This window comes from Mustela erminea, chromosome 10, assembly GCF_009829155.1.
Source record: "Mustela erminea isolate mMusErm1 chromosome 10, mMusErm1.Pri, whole genome shotgun sequence".
NCBI lineage: Eukaryota > Metazoa > Chordata > Mammalia > Carnivora > Mustelidae > Mustela > Mustela erminea.
The window spans coordinates 97,433,171-97,457,723 of NC_045623.1; the positions used below are offsets into that span (position 1 = coordinate 97,433,171).

Here is a 24,553-nt window from a genome sequence, read left to right on the forward strand (position 1 = left end):
AGGCGCCATGCATAAAACATCACTCGCCTCGTCAAGCAGGCAAATCAGCCGGGCACCGAGGCCGGGTGCCCGTGGACCAGCACCCACTGTCGGGCAGCCCGACCCAGCCGCCTCTCCACCGCTGCCCCTGGGGGTGTCTGCCCAGGGAGCCCGCCACGTGGCGTGTGCCCAGATGCACCCACTATGGACAGAGCCACCACCAGACCCCGGAAAATCCAGAATAAAGGAACTGGCATTGAGATGCTAGAAAGAAAATGTGCTTAGGACCCAAATGGACCAGGGCTCAAATCCCAGCTCTTCCACCTCCTAGATGAGTGGTCTTGGGCAAGTCTCTTCCCACCCCCAAGCCTCAGCTTACCTTTCATAGCCAGTAAGGGTGTACCAAGTTAGGGGAGACCAGACATTTCTGTAGAAGGTGCTCAGAAGTTGTTAGCTTCCTTCCTCCTCTCCCGCCACCCAACTAGCTGTGTGACGTTGAGCAAATTACTCAGCCTCTCTGAATCCAAGTTTCTCACCTACAAAATGATGCCTCCAGTCATGGGGCTTGGAAAACACCTAAAATGTGCTAACACACGCATGGACTATGCTGTGGCGAGGTAGGAGTACCAACTCTGTGCCGAGCGCTGTCCTAGAGGCTGGGGAGGGCCCCAAGACGGAGACGTCCGGTTCCCTGTCCTCAGGGAGCTTCCAGTCCAAGGGCAGAACAGAGGCATAACTACAGATCACAAAATATTTTCTAAAGGAAATAAAAGAGGCTAAAATGAAAGGTAAGTGGGACTGGAAAGGGCTCTCCATGGAGGGAACACAGGAGAAGGACCCCATGCTTCTAGAAGCCTGGAAGAGGTTTACTTCCACCTGGGTAACTACCCTACCCGGTCCTCCCCCCATCCAATAGGAGTGTCCCTCCCTCCCGTGACATGGGTCCCCCCCCACCCCTGGGGTGGCTGGGGCGCTGAAGCAGCTCATCCCCTAGGATCCACGGTCTCCAAACTTCTCATGGCGCACACGTCCCAGTACGTGTTTGTTTATCATCGTAAACGCGCGCTGCCTTCCTCGTTTTATGTGCATCATTAAACAGACGCCGAAACACACCTCTAGAGGAGGAGATGAGGACGGAAATAGGAATGAAGCTCTAATTCTGTCTCCCCTGCTCTGTGGCTCTTCCTGGGGATCCACGTAGCCCACTCTGATGACCACAGGTCAGGAGGAGCTCATAGCCCGGAGCAAGCCAGGACATCGGCTGGCCAACACGGGCCCTCCGCTCCCACCACAGAGGTCCCGGGAAGGAGTGAAGTTTCCACGCTCTTCTCCACTACATCTTCGACCAGGGGCACCCGCTCTGGGTCTCTTCTGCCTCGTGGTGGCACGCCGCCCCCGCCCCCTGCATGCACACCCCTTCCTGTGGCCCGGGTGAGGCCTCCTCCGTAGCACAACCCTGCGGCCACCGCTCTGCTCTTGCTCCCCCCACCCCCTTCCTCACCCGGCTCATTCAGCCAGCAGCCCTCCACCCGAGCGCAGGCTGCCCCAGGCCTCTCGCAGGCGGTGAATGGATGAAGATGACCACGGCAGGCAGCCACCTTCCTGGGGGCCTGGACCAGCCCGGGTCCCGCTTCTCTGTGCCGAGGTCATTCAGCCTTGACACCCCTGTCTCCTGAGCAGGAGGCTTTGAGCTGAGGCAGCAGCCCCCTGACTGTGGCCTCTTTTGCTTTGTCAAGCTGGGTGTAATTATCTAAGTGACACTGGGTTCCTTGAGTGTGGGACCACTTCTTATATAATCCATGTCTTAAGTGTCTGGCCCAGGGCCGGGCCCAGGTCATACACGTGGCAAATATCAGACTGAACTACTGCAAAAGTAAAGCAAACACGTGTGGATAAGAAAGCCTTCCGGACTGACTCTGGAGACCCAGAAACCATGGAAAGAAAGATGGGTGTTCCTTTCTTTTTTTTTTTTTTAAGATTTTATTTATTTATTTGATGGAGAGAGAAAGAGCACAAACTGGGGGAGAAGCAGGCAGAGGCAGAGGGGGAAGCAGGCTCCCCACTGAGCAGGGAGCCCGATGCAGGGCTCAATCCCAGGACCCTGGGATCATGAGCTGAGCTGAAGGCAGACGCTTAACCAACTGAGCCACCCAGGCACCCAAAGATGGGTGTTTCTAACCACGTAACAATTCAGAAGCTTGCATGTGAAAGATACCATGAACACAGGTAACAGACAATGGAGGATCTTGGACAAGAGGACTGCTCCGCAGAGGCCAGAAGAGGGTTAACATTTACACAATACAGAATGCCGACAGATCTACAAGAAGGGGACATATGACCCTATGGACAAATGAGCAAAGGATTTGCAGAGGTATTTCACAGGCGAGAGCGTCCAAACAGCCAGACAGCTCAAAAGCTGCTCAGACCCACTGCTAGTCAGGGAAATGCAAATTAAAAGTAATGACGAGATTTCACTTTATACCTCTCAACTTGGTCAAAGCTAACGAGACCAGGGGCGCCAGGGTGGCTCGGTGGGGTAAAGCCACTGCCTTCCGCTCAGGTCATGATCTCAGGGTCCTGGGATCAAGCCCCGCATTGGGCTCTCTGCTCAGCGGGGAACCTGCTTTCCCTCTCTTCCTGCCTCTGCCTACTTGTGATCCCTCTCTCTCTGCTAAATAAATAAATAAAATCTTTAAAAACACAAAAACCAACGAGACCAGTAACAACTCTTGCTGGATACAGGGAAAGGACAAGTCTCAGATTTCTGGGGTAAAGGTGAAATGTTGAACCTCCGGGAAAATCAAGCTGGCAAGGGCTATGAAAATTAAAAGCACACAAACCCACTGCATGACTTGACTCCTGAAATTAGGCGCCAGAGAAGTAAAATGTACGGATTGACCTAAGGACGAATGTGTGCACGGAGGTGCCTCGTCATGCTGTTTCTTATGGTAACAAACAAACAAGGAATAACATTCATCCAGGGAATGGGCCGCCAATGACTGTACCTCCCCACTCTAGAATACTATATAGTCGTTACAAAGAATGTGCTAGAACTACAGCTCTTCGTGTGACAAGGGTTTCCGCAGGACATCGGTGAGTGAGAGGTGACCCAGGAACGTGAAAACATTGGTCTAAGTCTGTATGTGATTCTAAGAATGTGGGAAAATAGGAAAAGATCTATACTAGATGGTCTCGGGGTGGGAGCGGGAGGGTGAGGTCACTGAAAGAGGGTTAAGGGATGAACAGACAGAAGGAAAGATACGCTAAAATGTATAACATAAGAGTTATTATGCATTTATATAAAACTGTAAAAAGGCACTGACATGGGGGCGCCTTGGGGCAGGGGGTATAGTCAGTTGAGCGTCCAACTCTTGGTTTCGGCTCAGGTCACGATCTTAGGGTCATGGGATCGAGCCCCGCGTTAGGCTCCGGGCTCGGCAAGGAGTCTGCTTATGATTTTCTCTCTCTCTGCCCCTCCCCAACCCCACTTACACGCTCTTTCTCTCTCTCTCTCTCTCTCTCTCAAAATAAAATAATAAGAAGAAAATAAAAAAGTCACTGGCATTTGGATACAGAGGAAGCCCACACCCATGTTCCCTCCGTCCATTATCACCCTTGACCTCGGGCTCATTCCATCCCGACTTGCTCCCGTCTTCCCCTCACTTCATGGTAATTTAGTCAAAACAGACAAACACATTTCAAGCAAGAAGATAAATACCTTATTCTTCTGGCACCCTTAACTCTCCAGAACACAGCCCACCACTACAAAGCAAAACGGATCTGATAGCCAAAATGGATTATATATTCTTCACTCCGAGGAAAGTGCTTCGAGCTAATTACTCTTATTTTACACAGTGTAAATAAGCTTATTAAGCTCATTGTGGCAGACGTGCCTGAAGGTGACCCTCATGGTCTCCATGGTTGTAAACCCCCCCTCCCCCCCCCAACCCTTGCGTGTAGGCGCGCCTGGGGCTTGCTTCCTACCAACCGAACATTGCCAAGGGGACAGGATCCCCGATAGTTGTGTTTCCTTCTGTAAGACTCTGCCCTCGCAGGTTGAAGACCGAGGCTCCGCTGTCAGCCTTGAAGAAGTGATTTGCCGTGTGGCCAGCTGCGTCTGGAGAGGGCCACAAGGCGGAGGCCTGTGGGCAGGCACCAGCAGCTGATGGTGGCCCACAGGGCCCAAGCGCCATCCTGGCCACCAGCCAGAAGAGCACAAACGTCCTCGGTCAGACAACCACAAGGAAGCCGACTGTGCCAGCCAACTGAATGGGCGTGGGGGAGACGCTTCCCTGACCAGCCTTCCCATGGACACGCGGCCCGGATGGAACATTGGTGGCAGGCTCGTCGGACCCGGGCAGAGAGCACAGCTCAGCCGTGCCAGGGCCCCTGGCCCGCAAAAACGGTGAGATGGTCCACGTGTGCTGTTTTGGCCCTGAAGTCAACTATAACGTGTTATGCCGCAAGAGAAAATGAACACCCTCATCAAAGTAAGAGAGAATTGAGAAGAGCACACGGAGAACTGTAAGGCGTGACCACGGGGATACAGAATAGCCGGTACAAACCAGCTGAGAAGTGTCTGGGGCCAAAGACCCTGCAGGCATCCCCATCCCAGCAGGGGACAGATATCTGAGACCCCGAGAGACCAGGAAGGAGGTGAGGACAGGGACATTCGAACTCCCAGCTGCCCTTGCAACAACCTACCTACCCCCCTAGAACAGAAGGGGCCAGTCCAAATCCTCTCATCCACAGTCAGTGAAACCTTGAAGGGAGACTGCCCTCCCTGGTGTTTACTGCACACACCGAGCCCGGGGTCAGCACTGCTGTGGGCAGACCCTCTGAGCCCAAGGTTTACTTTCCCCTCACAGAGGACAAAACGGGTTCAGAGGTCACATGGCCAGCATGTCAAAAACATCCCGGCTGTGTCTCTAAATCCAGCGCCCACACTCTTTCAACGTTCCATGCGGCTTCCCTGGGCCTCAGTCTTCCCCATCCATAAAATGGGGAGAAGCATGGTGCCTTATCTCACGGGGAATAAAGGAGTTAATGTGCACACAGCATGCAGAAGAGTGCTCCGCACGAGGAGGGATGTGCTGTTCTATTGTTCTAGACTGCTGTCGAAACACTGCAGACAGAGAGGAAGCTGGGTGGTGGGGTCAGCTGAGTGTGCTCTTGATTTCAGCTCAGGTCGTGACCTCAGGGTTATGAGATCGAGCCCCAATCAGGCTCTGCGCTCAGCAGGGAGTCTGTTTGACAGTCTCTCTCTCTCTCTCTCTCTCTCTCTCTCTCTCCCTCTGTCCCTCCTTCCTCTCTAATACATAAATCAATCTTTTCAAAACTGCAGACAAAAGGAATAAAAGCTCAGTTTCTGAACAGTAACAACTCCTGGGGAAATGGGCATTTATAACTCATTCTTCCAAACATACGGTACTTTTGTTTCACCCACAGGGGTCAAGGTAACCAAACTTTCTAAGTTTCCTATGAGGCACGTAAGTAAGGGGCCCTCCTCCCATACCAGAGACAACAGGGCCTGACACAGTTGAGCATTTGGCCTGTCTGCATGGTTAGAGGCCAGACCTGTGTGGACCTAGAAGGGACCCAGACCTGCCTCAGAAATCCCAAACTTGAGCCAACGGACCAGGAAATCTTGGACTGGCCCAGGCCAAGAGCTTTATCGTTGGAGAATTTCAAGCCAATGGGACCTGAGAGATACATCCCCCAGAAAACAGAGCTTCTCTGAGAACGGAGGAGAACATGTGGCCTGCCGAAGAGCCCAGGAGATGACTGACATCTCCAGCACACGACCATGCATTCCTGGGGCCCCTCAAGCTCACGAGAGACTGACAGCTCATCTCTGGGCCACACCCAAGGGCCAAGGGGTGCCAACGATGCAGAGAGCCAATGGGCAGAGAAACAGGACTCCTCTTCCTGACTTCCAAGCCACTTCAGTCCAGGACATAGCATGAAGTCACGAAGGTCTTAAATAACGCACACCACCTTCACGGAGAGCCCCCAGGCCTAACCCGACACCGGGACCCAGCCAGAACCCCAGAAAGCATGAAAACAGGTAGCCTCACCCTCCACTCCCAGCACCACAAGGCCCCAGACACGGATCTGTGCCAAAGGCTGGTGTCAGGACAGTGCTCACAACACACTTCCCCCTACGGAAGCAGATACACGGCAGGAGCGGCAGGGATGCTCCCGGCACAATTGTTTATAGAGAAGGAAAGGAAACAGGGCCATTTGTCCAAAGAACAGAAGACTGGTTAAGTTACAGAGCTTCTGGACAACAGAACCCTGTGCAGCTAGTATCGATGTTTCGTGAGCATTTCTTCCCACACAAAGGTGTTAAACATTTTAGGTTAAAACGTGAGCTTCCCTATTAACGTGTTTATCACGCTCTTCGTGCCAAATGAAATACGGAAAAGAAGGTTCGGAAGGTCATAGATCACGGCGGTCACTGTGGCTTTCTGGGTAAGGAGATTAAAGGGATTTTTCTCCTTTTGCTTATCTGCATTTCCTCATTTTCCCTACCACGAAGAGATCCTGCTTAGTACGGTTTAACACATACAGACAAAAAAAGATGAAATAAGTACTTTAGCTTCTAAAACCAGGATGCACTTTCTCCCGCATTATCTCTTCTAATCCTCAAACCAGAAGCAGATACAGGAGCTCCAGCCCCACTTCCTAAGCGCCGCATCCGACCTGAACTGTGGACGCTGTCCATGGCTCCATCCACGACACTGTCCACAGCTCCATCCACGGCACTGTCCATGGTGCCGTCCACAGCTCTGTCCACAGCATTTGGGGCTGTTTCCCCACATTTGTTCTGAAACTCTCCGCTGGTGGTAGTGCGAACCAGGATCTTTGGGGGCCCAGAGATGGGCTTTGGGGCATGGGAGGCACCTGCCCCTGGAATTGTACATCAAAGGTCTGAGTGTTTGTAATGTACATTTTTCTGGGGAAAAATCTGGAAAAAGTTATGTTCTTAAAGGTGACTGTGACTTCTGAGAGGTATAACCCACTGCCGTGGTCCCCTGAGAATAGCCCTCTGCTCACCTCCTCTGTTTCCACCACTGATGCCCATTTTCCAGATCCTCCCCACCCCCACCTTCTATCTGGGATTCCCATGACCCATCCTCTGTCCTAACAGTCCCACCTGTGCCAGAGATGTGTCCTGCAAGAAGATTGTCCCTTATCTTGGAGTCTCTGACAAATTAAAGCAAGCTATGTGTCTTTGAGGGGGGTGGTATACATGACAAGTTTTCTTAGGAATCTGGGTGGTTTGTACCTACCTAAAGCCCACCCATCAGGAGCCCCTGTAGTGGGTTGAATAATATCCCCTAAAAACTCACGTCCACCCAGGACCTCAGAATACAAACGGATTTGGAAATAGGGTCTTTGTAGATGTCATTTGCTAAGGATCTCATGATGAAATCATCCTGGATTTCGGTTAGGGCTTAAATCTAATGACTTGTAAGTTCCTAGTGTCATAAGAGAAGAAGATACAGAACCGTCCAGGAAGGAGGACAGAGGCAGGGAGCAGAGGGACGTGGCTACAAGCCAAGGAGTATCAGAAGGCACCAGAACAATCCCCCCGGAAAGCCTGTGGCGGGAGCACGGCCCTGCCCACACCTTGATTTCAGAGTGGTGATCCATGTTTCAGACCCCCGGCCTCTGGAACTATGAGAGGAAACACTTCCATTGTTGGAAGCCACCCCGCTTGTGGCCATTTGCTATAGCACCCCCAGGAAATGGACACAGCCCTCAATCCCAGAGAGATCAGGGCACCAGGTCAGAAGCTCTTTGGTACAAGCGAGAGTCCGCAGGTCTGCCTGTGCTCCCCGGACATCCTCCACCCTTCGTCCTCAGGGTGCCTCCACCCCTGCTCGCCTCCAACGCTCCCGATGGCAGACTGGTTCCATCAAGCCAGGCTCGGCAGCCAGCCCCCTCCGCTGCATCTCACACCCTCCCCTCACCTCCCACATCCTATTAATAAAACAAAGTAAAAATTAAATTACTTCTAACACACCCCCGGTCTGCTTTCAAGAGGGCTGGATGGTTTGAAATTCTAATTTGCTTTCCAAGGTCTTAAAATAATTTCACAAGAGCCCCAACGATGCCACCCCACCCCCGCCTGCATCACGCAGCGGGATCAGACAGCGGGAGTCCGGGCTACGGCATCGGGCTGAGAAGGAAGGAGGGACAGCGCTTGGACAGCGGGAGAAGTGGGGTCCACTTCTGGCCCCCCTGCAGACTGCAGCCGCCGTCTCAGAGGAGACCCCCGCCCTCTCGGGACCCCCGTCCTGCCGTCCGCAATATTCCATGGGAAGCATTCCGAGGTCCGTCCAGACTAATGCCGCTCCTTGGCCACAGCCAGTCTCGAAACAAAAGGTTCTAATCTGTTTTGATTCATGGACTGGGGCAGAGTCCCTGGTGCTCACCCAGATCCTGGTCCCCGTCCCCGGCACACGGATGACTCGCTTCCCAGCTCCAGGTGGGCCATGAGACCAGTTTTGGCCTGTGAAGGTGACCAGGTGTGAGCAGAAGAGATCACTTTCCAGGGAAAGGAGTTTAAAAGGCACCGGGCCAGGATGCCTGGGTGGCTCCGTCGGCTAAGTGTCCAACTCTTAGTTTCGGCTCAGGTCATGATCTCAAGGTCATGAGATCAAGTCCCACATCGGTTCTGCACTTAGCGAGACGTCTGCTTAAGATTCTTTCTCTCCCTCTGCTTTTCCCCACCCCTCTCAGAAAAATACATAAAATCTTTAAAAGGATTTTAAGTAAAAAAAATAATAAAATAAAAGGCACAGGGTCCTCTCCATGGGCTGCCCCTCTAGCAGTGACCACGGAGGCCCACGGAGAGATGGAAGAGCCACAGATCTACCCTGGAGCTCAGAGGTACAATGTGAAATGGCACCACCCTGGAGAGTCCCCCAACTCGTCTCAGAGTCTGCATGGGCAAGAGCTAGAGTTGCTTGTTTTAACCCACTGAGATTTCAAGACACATTCATTAACGCAGCACAGAGTGGCCTACCCCAACTAACACAGGTACGATTTCCTTTTAAGGATCTGGGGATGAGGAACCAGGGCAGGAAGTAAAAGGGCCGTTCCCGAATTTGCAACCGGACAGCAGTCAAGCCCAGACAGCGTAGCACAGAATTTAACGGACAAGGCAGGTGGGGAGCACCGCAGGAGGGGTGGTCTTGGAGCGCCTCTCCCTCCAGCCAGGTGCAGGGCACAGGGCAGAGGTCACACCCACAGAGATCTACCCAGGCTGACGTTGAAGGAAGAGAGAGGGACAGAGGAAGGAAAGGGATCCCCAAGAGGAGTCAGCAGGTGCAAATGCCCGGAGGAGAAATCCAACAGGAAGCTGTGGACCGTACAGCGTGGCTGGACTCTCAGGGCATGTTGGAGCTGGAGAGAGAGAGAAGGGAGCACTGCGGATGGAGAGGGACTGGAGGTTCTTCCGCGAGGCTGTCCCACCTCCTAGCAAAAACCAGCCCTGGGGAGAGGCAGGCCTACAGAAGGGGCCAGAAACAGGCTCAGCTTCTCCTGACCCTGAAGAGGCTGGTGTCGACAGTCTGTCAATCATCGCTTCTACGCCGGCCCACGTGCCACCTCATGCAGGAGCACGCAGTCCCTGTCTGGGAGTGGGGGTCGCAGGATGTCCCACCACGGCCAGCCTTCAGCCCTCAGACACTCTCTGCCTGAGGCTCGTCAGACACCGTGGTGCTCAGGACAACCCACTTCCACAGTTAGAGCAGAAAAGGCCCTTAGATCTCTGATCACTCCCTTTCCTTGTACCGAGAAGAAAGATGGGCACAGAGTGGGGAAGCAACTTGCCTAAAGCCACACAGCAAATCCACGGCACAGCTTTGTGGCCAGAAAGCACACCAGGCCCCAGACATGCTGTACTTTCTTTTATCCCCTGCTTCGTAAGATCCCAGGGCCCTTGGGATTTCTGTTCCACCAGAAGCTGGCCCTTCCCTGAATCAGCAGGCTCGCCCGACAATAAACCTTCAGCGAACCCGGTGTCACTACTACTTTTCACACAGGAAGGAAGGGAAAGGACCCAGGGTCTCGGTGGCAACAGCTGTGCTTGGTGCCTTTCATGGTTCCTGGGGAGCCCCCAGCCCTGTGTCCCTTCCCCACACCCCACCCCAAGGAGCCTGAGAGCCATCCTAGTGTACAGACCAAAAATACTACAACCTTGCAGCCCCTCTGCCCAGTGAGACTCCAGTGAAAAAAAGACCAAGCCCTTTGCAGCACAGCTAGAACAACCTCAACACTCGGTGCCAGGATAAACCCCTCCTGCTCATCCCCAACCTCCCAGAGCTGCCTCAGCCCACCTTGGCATAGGGGGCACATCCTGACTTGCTATTGGCGAGGCACATGCCCTTGGAAAAGCACACATCTCAAGATAGAGCAATTCCTAACTATTCTCCAAACCAGCTGGGACCAGCCTGTCTCCCACTCGGCCCTCCAGGCCACCAACAGACACCATACCCACTCTGCCAGCTTCCAGGGCACGTGGCATGGCGAGGGAGGAAAGGGTAAGAGGCAAGTCTCCCTGGCCTCAGATGGAACATTCTAGCACACACACCACCCCACTGCTCCCTCACCGTCATAGCAGACATCACTAATCCATCATCAGATTCTTTCCCACCAAGTCCAAGTGCAGCCTGGGATCTCTCCACGTCCCGCTTAGCAGCGGTCATCTATCAGAGCCGGTGCGCGGAGTGAAAACACCTTCCCACACCTGCTTTTGCCGGCCAAGGATCTCAGACACGGGGGCTGCCTTCCACCTCTGGGCACACATTTGTCTGGTGATGCGAGTGAAAGAATCAGGACACACTGAGGAGTGGGAATAACGCATGCCGAGGGCCCTGGGGTAAAGAATTTCAGGAGGCACTCAAGCGAGGGATGCTGGGCACGCAGAAGTCACTGGCGGGGATGGTGGGGTCATGCTGTATGTAAACAGGCGGTCGCACTCCGGAGAGGCTAAGAGGCTCCTCGAGAGCCAGGACATGGTATCTAGGATTTCCTGAATGTTCTGACCCAGCAGAACATGCCCACGATTTGCACTTTTGAGGGGCTGGGCTTCTGCCATGCTGAAGTCCCGGCTTAGGAACAGAAAGCAAAGAAAAGGGACAAATAGGTCCCTCTGGAAGCAAAAGCATGAAAAGTGAGGCCACCCTAGGGATCGGTGCGAGAGCGGGGCTTATTTAAAACCCTGACAAGTGAGCTGAGCGGAAGAGTGTGCGTGAAACTGCCAAGCTCGCAGATGGCACGGCTGCCGGGGAGGGAAGCTGAGGCCATCGGGGACACGTGGCAGGGAGAAGCGGGGAGAGGAGCGTGGAAGGGAAACGGAGTCCGCTCCAGAGAGACGGGCTCCGGGAGAACGCGGCTACCCAAACCCCCGGGGGGCTCTAGGGAGTCTCCCTCCCACCTCCAGGAGCTGCCCCTGCAACAAAGGGAGTAGAAGGCTCCAGAACAGGAGGCAGAAGGGCTCAGGACCAGCATACAAGTCCTGGCTGCCTGCTTCCAGGCACGAAGCAGTTGGACTTGTCAACCCCCAGAGGATCCCTGCTGTCTTCCAGGTCCAAGGCAGCGCCTCTCAGACAGCTCTCACCAGAGCCCCGTGGAAGGGGAAGGAGGGAGGCCCCCTCCTGCCCTGGATCCTGATGCTGTGCTCACCACAAGCTTCTGTCCACAGCTCTAAAGCATGCTATGGCTCCCTGTGGCCCTCAGGGGCATGTCTCAAGTCTTAGTTAGGGAAAAGAAGCTAAGGGGTGCCAGTCCTGTCCCATCACTTATTCACGGGCTGGGTGACCTGGGCTGATGACCCTAACCTCCATGCCTGGGCATCTCCATAGGCAGACAATACCCCGTGTTCCCAGGGCTGCAGAGGAGAGATGGCATGTGACCAGCACTATTGGGTTATCAGTCTCCCTAAGAGCTTCAGTGCATTTTCTACTCAGCCCCCTCTCTGTCATGCCCCCCTCACCCTCAGAGATGAACGGCAGCCATAGAGAACTTTCTGCAGGCTCTCGGGCATGCCGCACTCCTAGCTATGTGCCCTTCTGCCTGCAGTGCCCTGCCCTCTACCCCACCTCAGACTCCCATGTAACTTCTCCTCTTCCAGTCCTCTCCTTGCCTTGGAGGAGTGACGCCTCCTCCTAGAAGCCCTCCCGACTCTCCGAGGAAGACCAGCACTTCCCTACACTACCTGGAAATCCCTCTTAGCTCTAAGACCTCCCCTCCATACACCACGCTGGGCTCATGAGCCCTGGTCTGTCCTCCCCATTGGACTGAGAGTAGCTGGGGCGGGCGAGTGTTGGGAGAGAAGGAGAAAGAGAGAGGAAGGAAGAAGCCTCAAAGGAGCTCCAGAAGAGAAGTTCTCAAACATAGACACAGAACTGAAGCAAGCCAGCACGGAGGCTGTTCCTTTGGTGTTGAGTCAGGATGAGGGCCGAATTGGCCCATCAGACTTAGCTCTCACTGGTGTGCGTGACCTTGACAGGGAACAGCACACACCCCAAGTCCAGGCCCACAAAGATTTCTTTTTTGGTGTCACCTTTGGGCCCACCTGAGCTTTGAATGCTGACGGCGCCGCCTGAGCTGGCTGGACCTCCTGGCCGCTGGCACCTGTCTGTTGGCTTCCCTCTAGAACGCACCGCCTCCCCAGTGCAGGGCTTGTAATGAACTTCTCGGTCACTCCCATTGTCAGGCCAACCCTCTTTCCTCCACTGTCCTCTGCTGCCGGGCAGAGTTAAGCCAGGCTCCAGAAGCTAACCCAGAGGGTGGGCAGTGCCAACCTCTGCAGGCTTCTCCCAAGACCCCCATTCCTGCCCCGCTTACCTGGACCTGTTGGGCCCCAGACTTCCTGCCCAATGTTGGTTCCGGGTCTCTAATTCCCTGGGGTGACTTCGCCAACTCCTGCCCTATCTGGCCTCAGGGTGCCCCCTGTATTTTGAGAGTCAGACTGGATTCCACTCTCCTCTGACAAGTCCTCTCTGAGGAGTCAGCCGGGCCAACCCCCCACCCCGGACTTTTATGTGGGGAGCATTTCTCAGGAACCTCTAGACCTCTTGCCTCTGCCCCAGGCTCCAGGGCCGGGTCCCCTGCATCTGAATAGGTAAACGAATAGGCTACAGGCCAAGTCATCCAAGGGCAGATGCATCCAAGTAGGTGAGAGGGAACACTGTTGTCAGATATGGGACACAGATACTGGCACCAAGACTCCAAAGAAGGTGCTCTTCATCCTCTTTCCAGCTGCCTCCATCCAGCCTAGAGTCTGGTGCCCTCAGTGGAGGTCAGAGCAGGGGGGCCCTGCCCTCACCCTCTACACCCTGCTCACTGTACTCCTGGATCTCTAGCTCCCTTCTCTTCCTCAAACGCTCCAGGCATGGGCCTACCTCAGGGCCTTTACACTCGCTGTTCCTGCTGCCGGAACACCCTCCCCCAGACAGCTGCATAGCTTGCTCCTTTACCGCGTTAGAGTCTCTACTCAGTTGGTAATTTTCTATGGGCTTTCCTTGGCCCCTGGGGAGTTAAAATTTCAAATCTCCCTAAATATTCTCCAGTATCCCTTTCCCTGCTTTATTTTCCACCATTACAATTAGCACCATCTATGGACGGTAAGCTCCATGCAGGCAGGGGTGTGGTCCTGATATTTATTGAGCACCTACTATGCTGGGCACTAAGGACACAGCAGAGGACAAGGCAGCCTACACCCCTACCCTGGCTCTGCAGCTAGAGCCAGTGATCAGCCACGATGCCCAGCAGGACTGAGAGCACGCCCTTCCAACTGCCCTTGTCTATGAGAGGGCGTGAAGTGACGCCTCTCGGGTCAGGGGAGAACCAGAAGCCCATGGCAATGACGATCCCACCGCTCCCTCTAAATGACCCTGCAGAGGCGGCAGCATTCCCCCACTTTATAAAGCAGAATACCGAAACTCGGACACCCTGTCCACCTCACAATAACCAGTATATCTTCAGCACGGGCTCCGCACTGTCCTACTACTTTGCAGGGATCACCTCCCTTAATCCTCTCACTAACCCTATGAGAGAGAGAGCCTCTGATTATCCCCATTTTACAGACAGGGAAGCTCGAGCACAGAGAGGTCAAGCATGATACTAAAGTCACAGAGCAGATAGGAGAGCAGAAATCTGAGCCCTTGTGATTCCATCTCTTCTCCACCAGGCCAGACTAACCCCCTCCCCAAAACTTATGTAAGGTAAGCCAACACTCCAGAGACGCTCACTCCAGAAAACTCCTGGGCTTCTTTTTTTTTTTAAGATTATTTATTTATTTATTTGACAGAGAGACATAGTGAGAGAAGCAACAGAAGCAGAGGGAGTGGGGAGGGAGGAGCAGGCTTCCCACTGAGCAGGGAGCCTGATGCAGGGTTCAATCCCAGGACCCTGAGATCATGACCTAAGCCAAAGGCAGACGCTTAACGACTGAGCCACCCAGGCGCCCCAACTCCTGGACTTTAAAGCACAGTTAATGAACATACAGAGGCGGGCCCCGGCCACCACCACACCCCGATCTGGCCATTTCCAACACGGCCTGCCCTGAACACTTGCTCTGTGCGAAGAAAGCGCTTCCTGGGCATTCTCACTTTGCTGACGTGACTTGGGTCCTCTCGTCTCACACAGGAGGGCCCAGAGAGGTGAGGCAGCTTGCCAAAGCTCACACAGCAAGGCGTGGTGAGCAGTGAGCACCCGAGTCCCAGCCCAGCGCGATCCTGACTTCCACGCCGTGCCCCGCGCTCAGCTGGTGGCCAGGATCTGCCTGAACAAAGAAATCCTCCGCTTCTCCTAAACACATAAAACAAGTCTCTAATCCTTGTTATTAATGTAAATAATATCCCAGCAAAGCAAGAAAGCTCCCTGCCTCCGCAAGGGGCTTTGGGGATTACGTCTACGGTGTCCGACGCAGCAAGGACAATAACCAATTGACTCTTATTAAAACTCCAATAATGTTGGTGTGATTGCGGCTTTGATAAGAGCCCTGCTGTGAGCGGGGGTCAACCACATTAGGAAAATGTAATTAGACTAATAAATTCCAAGCAATCCTTCTCCCTCTCTCTCTCTCTCTGCTCCAAGGAGGAGCCACTCACAAGACCTCATTACTCACAGGGAGGCCCCACCGTGGGCTCTACTGCAAAGGAAAGTGGATTCTTAGACCCACCTAGTCTGGCCACAGAAAGACCCCCCCCCCCAGGCCCTCACAGCACCAGAGCATTGGGGACTTACTGCCCAAAACAGCAGAAAGCTCAGGGAGCTGCTGATGCTGGGTGGGCTGGGGGTTTCCTACACAAGCCAAGGTGGTGCCTTGAGATTCCAAAAGACCAGCTTCGGGGGGCCAGTAAGGGGACAGACTTGAGAAGGAGAAACTTCACCCCATCCCAGAGGCTGTCCTAGCTGCAAACTGCAGAGTACAAGCCTGTCTTCCATGGGGAGGTGGACCTTACAAGGAAGTCTGTGTTTCAGAAGAGACCCCGCCACTCATCCTAACTCCTGACCTTCCAACACAGAGTCAATTCTGCCGTCACACTTGTCTTGAAAACACAGACATGCTCTGCTGTGATTCATAGATTAGGGAACAATGTGAGCATTGCACGAATGTCTCATCGCTCACACATCATTTCGTCCACAAGAAACACCGGGTGAACAGAAAACCACATGGCTGAGCCCAGCAGCCAAGGAATGCGGGAAACATATGCACCTCCCCAGACAAGGGCCCCGCCCACCAGCATCGGCCCCACCCACCAGCACCTGCCCCACCCACCCGCGCCTCCCGCTACAACATTCCACTCTTCCACAGCGTTTCCCATGACTTTACCTTCTGCCACTCCACAAGCAACCGGATGCCCTCTCCCTATCCTCTCCCCGCCAGACTATTTTATATTTTTTCTCTCTGCCCACTGGGCTTTCACTCTCTTTACCTCTCTCCTCTTCCCCTGGTACACAGGGCAAACGGTGCTGGAACTGGGGGGGGTTAGCGAGAGTAAACGTAACTCCCATGTGCAAACTTCAGGTCTTTTTCCAGATGAAGCACCACACTGTTTTTGTAGGTGTGTATTCCTTAGCCTTAAACATAGCTGGAACTCAGCCACCTTTTCATTAGATTCCTACCCTTTCCTGTGTGTCACTGATAAAGAGCCTGAGTGCTGTGCTGAACCCCATTTCCCTTCTAAACCCCACGGGATTCTGCACTGCACAGTGATTTAGAGGCATGCATCTGTCTATCAGGTTAGAGCAGAAGGGGCTGCTCTCCACATGGACAAACCATACCATGAGCCAAGAGTGATGGAGGGTCATGTGCCCACCGCACAGAAGGGGACGCAAAGTCCAGGATGAGTCCAGATTCACCAATCTCCTATTTAGCTCACACTGGCCCCCTGGTCTCGGATTTTTATGTTTACTGCACATCTTTTCTGTGTCTGATACCATACTAAAGCACTTTATAGTCAAGTTGGAGACAAGAGGATGGAGTGAGAACGGGCTTCAGAGTTCGAGTTCCTGAGTTCAAATCCAGATCTACAGTTCAGCTTTGTGACCTCCAGCGAGTTATGCAACCTTTCTGTGCCTCGTTTTCTTGTCTGTGAAGTGGGAATAGTTTCTAGAAAGATGGTAAGGATGATAAAATTAAAAATGCAAGAGGACATGTACTGTTTTACACTGTGACCTGAAACAGGGTCTGGGGCAGAGGCACCACCCTAAAAATCTTGGTCACTCTCCTTATCAGGGCTTAGCTGAAAGGTGACAGGGGACGGGGAGGGTGGATTGGGGGGTGAGGCACTTGCAATCAGATGCAGCTGCAAATGCTGACTCGCCAACTTCCTCCTTTGCGGCTCTAGACAGGTGCCCTGAGTTCTCAGCCTCAGTCTGCTCATTTATAAAGTGGGGTAGCAGTGGCTTGCCCCTCACAGGGTGGCCATGAGGATTCATGGGCTGCCCAAGGCAAGTCACTCATGCAGAGAGCCCAGCCCACAAAGCAGAGACCAGGTGGGTGGCATGACCCTGGGCATCTACCTGCAGGCGTGGGCCTGCCTCAGCTGGACACAATCGTTCTCCTTGTTAGTTTCCCCAGCAATGTCCCTCCCTCAGGCCCCAGACTACAGTAGCCCCACAGGTGCAGGAAAAGAATCCACTCTGCCTTTCTGGTCCTTCCAGAGGTCATCCTCAGGACCACTGACTCCTTATCCAACATTAGAGTCTCTGGATCTTGATGGAGAAGGTCCCCGGCCTGTGGGCAACCCAGACTCTCCTGCTTAATGCCCATCCCTCCCCCAAGCTGCTGGCACAACAGGTTTGGGGGAAGACTCCCCTACGGCAAACTGCTGGCAGACAGACCACATCCCAGAGGACATCCTCCCTGACCCTCACAGGCCACACACTAGCTCTGGGATAAGAGGCCAGAACTACAGTGGACATGAATGAGCCCTGCTTGAAAATCGACTATCCGCCACGTACCATGCTAGGCATTTTATATACAATAACAGCTACTTTGTCAGAGAGATTCTCTACCTCCACTTTACAGATGAGGAAACTGAGGCTCAGAGCAGTTAAATAACCTTTCTACCATGGAGCACAAAGGTAGAAAGCAGCACAGCTGTGATGGGACCCAGATCCAGGACGACCGCCCATGTGTTTCCACCAAGCACGCCTGCCCGCCTGGCCAGCAGGTCTAGCCAGGTGTCCTGCCCCATCCCCCAGCTCACCCACTGGTTCGACAGGGTCAGCGTTGGCCCCGTGCACATCACAGGGTTATTCAAGAAGCAAGGAAAGGGACAAGGGGCTTTGAGTATTAGGAAAAGGGACCATGGGAAAATAGGAACCCCACCCACACAGACACACACCCTCCTCCCAGTGACCAGAGCCACAGGAACCCCACTCAGACCCCAGCAGCATCGGTCCACCCAGCAAGCCAGCCTCCCCCATCCTCAGTGCATCAGGGGCGTCCAGTCTCTGCCTGAGCACTTCTAGTGACAGGAGCTCACGAAGCCCAAGGCCGTCTGTTGCAACGAGCTGCTAGAAGCCTTGGAGCCAAAAATCCATCTCCCTGTCAATTCTGCCCACAAATACTGGAGGATACCTCCGCCGGGATAACATCTTCCCTTCCTGAGTGGTATGATTATTATGCATGCTCCCTCCCCCGGCCAAAATCCTCTCTTTCTGGGCCAAATATTTTAATGCTTCCAACCCACCCTCCCAGGATGAAAAGAATAACGGTCGACCATAAAGGTAGCATCAGTGACTAACACTTAACGAACACATCATCGGCATTATCCTACAGCAGGAGTCAGCAAACCACGGCCCATGGGCCAAATCCAGCTCACTGCCGGCTTTTATGTGGCCTCTGAGCCAAGAGTGGCTTTTGCACTTTTAAAGCGTTGGGGGAAAAACTCAGAAAAAGAAGACTCTTGGGTGACACATGAAAAGTATATGAAATTCAAATCCTGGTGTCTATAAATAAAGTTTTATTGGAACACAGCCACGTCCATCATTTCCATATTGTCTATGGCTGCTTTCAAGTCGCTACAGCAGACTTGATGAGTTTGGCAAACAAGATGGCCCACAGAGCCTAAAATGCTTCCTAGCTGGTCCTTTACGGAAAAAGTATGCCCAAAAAGTTTGCTGATTTATATGCTATAAGTTTTACATGCACCATTTCAATCTTACAATAGCCTATGAGGATATTAGTACCATAGTCTTCATTTTATAGATAAGGATGCAGAAACTCAGTGATGTTGATATAAATTGCCCATGTCCCAGAGCCCCACGTGGTAGAGTCAAGATTCGAACTCAGGCAGTCAGACTCCAGTGTCCGTGTCTTACCCACTCCCCCAGTCTTCCTGGTTGCTGCCTGGGGCTGAGAGCACACACCCTAGCTCCAGGGAAGCCACCCTTCTCCACCATCAATGGGCCCTCTTGGCTTCGTTGTGCCTGGTGGGAATGACCAGAACACCTGCTCTGCCTACTGGCCACTATGACCCCCGGACCCTCTTCTAACACTGTTGGCTCTTTTAGGTCTTTCCCAAGCATACCCTAAAAAGGACCAGTGAACTCACTGCTCTCTGGATACTCCAGAACTGATCCACAAAGACCCTCCAAACTGGGAACAGTAGCAGATGTGATATAAAGTCAATAGCTCTAGCCAGAGGTCTCTAAAAATTCAAGAGAGCCAATAAATCTTGCTCTTGGGCTGCCCACTGGCTTCCAATAAAACTGTTCCACCCATGATCTTGCAAAGATAGAAAGCAGAAATCCCTGGGTCTGCGGTCCAGGCTAAAGAAACCTCAAGGCCACCCGCCCTGCTTTTCCCTCTCCAAATCTGGAGAGGTAGCATGCTCTGTTGCCATGGAAACCAGGCTAGGCTGTGTCTGCTCCAGGAAGGATTAAAGACAGACATAAGAGGCAGTAGTCCAGAGGGACAGAGACAGGCTCAGGGATTCCTAATCTGTGATTAAAGTTTCTCAAAGACGTTTCTACCCCATCATCACTTCTGAGCTCAGACGTGCATTATAAACCTCGGGCTCATCAATAATTACAAGTCAATAGATCTAGAAGGCAAATATTTGATTTTTATTTATACGCATATGAAATGGAGCTGTACCTCGTCCAGCTGGAAGAAACCCAAATAATCCCACTCTGGCATTGCCAGCCGGTGACCCACAGGCCGATTTCAGCCCAGGAAGCTGCCTTCATGGGCCTGTATTTTTTTCCCCCAAATTTCTAAATGCTAACATTTAAATTTTGAAATACTAAAGAGTGCAACTCAGATTTCTGGCTTTTCTTAAAATAATTCAAAGATCTGGCAATGGCAGCCCTATAAAGTGACAACCAATTAGACCAAAACAGGATTTGCCCCTCCAGGCAGGACCCCTGCATCCCCAGCGCCCTCTTCCCTCACCCAATTCACATCTTTGTCTTTCCTGGAGGGTGGAGGGCCCCCCCTCCGCTAGTATTTGCATTCATGATGCCCCAACCCACCCTGAGTACCGCTACTCCCATTTTACTGGTAGAAATACTGAGGCCCATGGAGAAGAAACATCTTGCCTAAAAACACACAGTGAACTCCTTACCCAATGTCCAGGGTAGGACTCAGCTCAGACCTGCCTGGAAGGAAAGTTTGGAGGTGGGGTTAATATCTGTCAGCTACAAACGTGTCCAAGGTGAAAATTAGATTTTTCTGCTGACTCCAGTTCTGCCAGCTTTGTTCTAGCACTTTGCAGGGTGGGGGAGGGAGGGTGGAGAAAAAAGATAAAGTCTCCTCAGACCCGCTGCAACCCCACTGCCCTAGCCACGTCTGCCTGGTCACAGCCACACTCCACACACCTAAGAATATGGAGGAAAAAAATATGTGGACAAAAGCCCAGAGCAGCTCTGCAGGGTGCCCAGCTTCACAGCTGATGATTCTGTAACCCAGGCAAGGAGAGAAGGTTAGCCAAGTCTGGGGTTAAACCCTCTCTTCGCTACTCGCTAGCTGTGTGACCTTGACCAAGTCGCCTCTCTGAGCCCTTGCGTCTTTCTCTGTATAACAGGAGTAAGCAGCAGTACTGTCGAGTTGGGTCATGGTACAGGCTAAAAAAGACCACAACAAAGCACTTAGTGGAGTGTAGGTATGCAGTAGGTGCTCTATAGAAGCACTCCTCCCAGTCCGCTTCCACCACAACCAGACGCAGCTGCCCTCTTCAGCCTGAGCTCCTCAGACAGGGGTTCAATTACAAGTTCGGCCTGTCATTTCCGCAGACTCCCCACTCCCTCCCAGTCACCCACCAGCGGCTCTCCACTTCCACGAAAGCCTGCAGCCTCATCCCAGCCTCTGTGATCTTGCCCCAGCCTCACTTGGAGCACCCCTCACCCTCCCTCCCAAGAGTACCCAGCCCTCAAGGCCCAGTGAGACCCAGTGTGGCTGCAGCCTCCCCCAGACCCAGAAACTTCTGTCTACCCTGAACTCTGGTCCCCCAATCACTCGGAGGAATCTGGCCCTATTCTGTAACCCTTTATGTGGGACAGACACAGTCCTTGGCATCTCAAAGGCCAGGATAGCTCGCACATCTTTGAGATCCTTGCTGGGGACAGAGGGCATGTGTAGCAGCCAAGCACCTGTCCCCTCTTCTTCGGACACTGGCATTCACAGATGCCTTTCCAGGACCGACCTCCCCTCTAAAATGCACTCTTGGCAGGATGCCGCCAAACCAGGACGGGTCACATGGCCCACACCCCATCCCTGAGATGTCTTCTCTCCCGGGACCTGGAATTTCCAGAACTGCAGAATCATTTCAAGCTGACTGGGGCCACCCATCCCCGTGAGATCTCGGAAGGCTTTGGGTCCCTGGTCTTTCACAACCAATCCTTCAGCCAAGCCTCTGATTGTGCGAGCTGCCTCCTGATCACCTCCTTTCCTGCTGATGTCGACCAGAGTCCACATCCGTGGTTTGCCCCAAAAAAAGAGCCCTACCTGAAAGTGTAAACCCTCGCATCACCTAGATACATGCACACCCAGCTCTCAGAACCGACCCCACAGACACCCAGTCTCGTTAGAGGGACTTGGGCACAGCCAGACACACCACGCCCCTCATGCTTTCAGGAAAAGGCCAAGTTGCCAACCGCTTAAGTAATATGGCTTAACACCTTCCAGCATCAGCCCACAGAATCCAAGGGAGCCAAGAAGCCACGGGGCGGGGGGGGGGGGGGGGCCGGAGGGGAGAGTTCTTGTTTGAAGAAATAAATAAACAAAGGCAACAACAAAAGGAACTGAGCAGATTACAAACAAACTAGGTATTTCTGCAGATGCCAAAAATAGATATTGAACACCTAAGTAGGATAAACACAGCGTGCACAGATCTTCATTCAATATCCGAGAGCAAAGGGCTTCCGAAGCTCCGAGAGGCTGATGCAAGGCAGCCTAGTGGGCCCTGAAGAGCAGCACACAGGGGCCGAGGCACAGAAGCAGCCAGACTCACCCCCAGCACAAGCGCAGGGAAGGTCCTAGCTGCCAAGGAGGGACACACAGAAGTCAGCCCGACAAGGAAGGGTCAAGAGGAGAGATTTCAAAGAGACTCCTTAGAACCACCCTGGTCTAGGCAGCCGGTATCATCTCTGCTCTATACCACCAGCTTCTGGGTTGTCCTTCTGCCTCCACCTCAACCCCCCCCCCCAAGAGCCTATCTTCAACAATGGGAGCCAGATGATGTCATTCCCTCTGGGGGAAGCAGGACTCAGATGCACCATTCCCCCCCTCCCAACAGCATCTCTCCACTCAGCCTTCTGACCTTACCTCCTACCATCCTCCCTACAGGTCCTCAAGCATGATTTGCACCGGCCTACCACAGGGCCTTTGCACATACCACTCCCCATGCCAAGAATCTCTTCCCCATGTCCTCATGCTTCCTTCTGGTCTCTGCTTAGCCCATCCCTGACCACACTGGCTAGGCTCCCCCTCCCATCACTCCACAGCCCCCTTCCATTCATTCTTCTCCATAGCTCTCCTAATCTGAAACTGTGTCCCTTGTCTGCTTGTGATTTGCCTCCCTCAACTGAAATGGAAACTCCATGGGGGTGGGAAATTTGTTCTATTCAGGACTGAATCTGTAACACCTAGAACCATGCTTGGCAATAACAAGGATCCATAAATAAGGCTGAATGAGTAAATGAATAAGGAGGTGGATGAAAAAAATGGACTAATGAGTTCCCCGAACAAGAAACACTACACGTCCAGGAATGTCAACTTTCTGCCATTCGCACGGCGGGATGGTTAGAAGTTCAGGGCTGGAGACTGCCTGGGCTCCAATCTGGGCATTATCACCTTCTGGTTCCCTGTCTTCAGGTCAGCACCTGCCCTCTGGGTTTCAGGTCCCTCATCAGTAAGTCAGGGACCATCACCATGGCTGGTTGCCAGGAGGTACAATGCGTTTGACTTGTAAGATGAGGAGGACAGTGCCTGGTGAGCCCTCAGAGCCCAAAGTCATGGTTTTTGCTTTTATTAATGCTCTTCTATAACAATTTGAGCCAGATGATAGAATCATCAGGGGCTCCTCTTTCACAGGGCACCTACACAGAAGGGACAGTGACAAAACTCACACTGTGGGTACAGGAGACACCAGCTTTAGCCCAGCCCGGCCCTGCCACTCCCACACTGCATGATGTCGCAGCTCACACAACTTCTATGCCCGGCCGAGTCAAGGCCACACACTGCCTCTGGCTCACGGGGCTACTGCAAGGCTCCAGATTGGACCAGGGATGGGAACACAGGGCTGGGGGAGACAACGCATCCCTCCCATGAGTCATTACTGGATCTGCAGAGCGGCCACGGAGTCAAAAAGCCAGAGTTCAAAGGTGACGCCTCCGACACACGCCACGAAGCCCCGGCTCCCTTTGGAGATGTCAGCAGTGACTCCAAACCCTCAATTACAAGGGCAGGGAGTGTTCCCGCTACTCACATATCGGTCACAATATCACCCGAGAGCTGAGGGCTGTGCAGGGGAAATTACAGTAATTACTTCGCGGGAGGGCTGGCTGCATGAACTCCGGCTGATCTGAGCCTGGGGTGAGCTCTAGCTCCCCGGGAGCTGGGGGAACCTCTGCCTCACCTCGGGGCCCTGGGGAATGATGCCGATGTCACTTCATCGACTCAAGAGCTGCTGTCAAGCCAAGCAGGCAGGAGAACATGGGTATCAGTTCGGGGCAGCAGCGCCCACCACGCCCACCAAGAGCCAGACCTTACCTCGCGGGGCAGTGGGGACAAGACATTTCATGCTGGGAAGGAAGCAGAGGTGATGGCGTGTGTGTAACTAGCCCCGGGCTCAGGGCAGACCCTCCAAAGAGGCGAACCCCAAGCTGGGAGTGGGGGAGCCAGCCGTGGAGAGGGACCGGTCCATAGCGCTCAAGCAGGGGGTATGGCTTGAAGGCAAGGAAGGGCTGTCCCGCCTTAGGAGGTTCACTCCTACAGAAGTGTGAGCCCCTCCTCATGCCAGCCCCCGTTCTAGTCACTGGGAGACAGTGGTGAACAAAGGGGATAAAAATCCCCAGCCCCAGGGGACCAGGACCCACCATGACAAGCGGAAGCCACCTGCCACTGCCCTTCGCCTGCTGCCTTTCACGCAGTGGGGGAAGCGTCCAGCACCTCCAGTTGGCCCCCTCTCCCCACCAATTCTGGATCCCAGTGGCACCCCCCCCCGCACCTGCCCTCTGGCTGGAGCCCCCCAGCGGCTACACAGAGCCCACTCGGAGTTAGAAGTCCACATTTCCTGAATCTGGGTCTCAGCCATGATGCCCTGGGGGAGCTTGTGACAAAGCACAGATGGTCAGACCCAGCCCCGGATGACAGATCCTTCGATCTGAGCAAGGCCAGCGTTTCATTCTGATGCTTGGGAACCACAGGCAAAGCCCTCCTCCATTGGTTACACTCAACCATGAGCTCACCGAGGGCAGAAACCACCTCCCCGGAGCCCCGTGTCCTCAGGGCCTGGCACACAGTATGTGCTCAGGGGAGGGTACATGTTTAGCAGAGTAAGTGGAGAAATATTTAACTAGATCAAACCCCCTTTCCCCG

General features: G+C 53.4%; 1 protein-coding gene across 1 annotated transcript in view; it reads right to left on the reverse strand.

The window, feature by feature from the left end:
* ACTL8 (actin like 8) overlaps positions 1-24,553 on the reverse strand; it is a 61,483-nt gene that overhangs the window by 31,373 nt on the left and 5,557 nt on the right. The window lies entirely within an intron of this gene.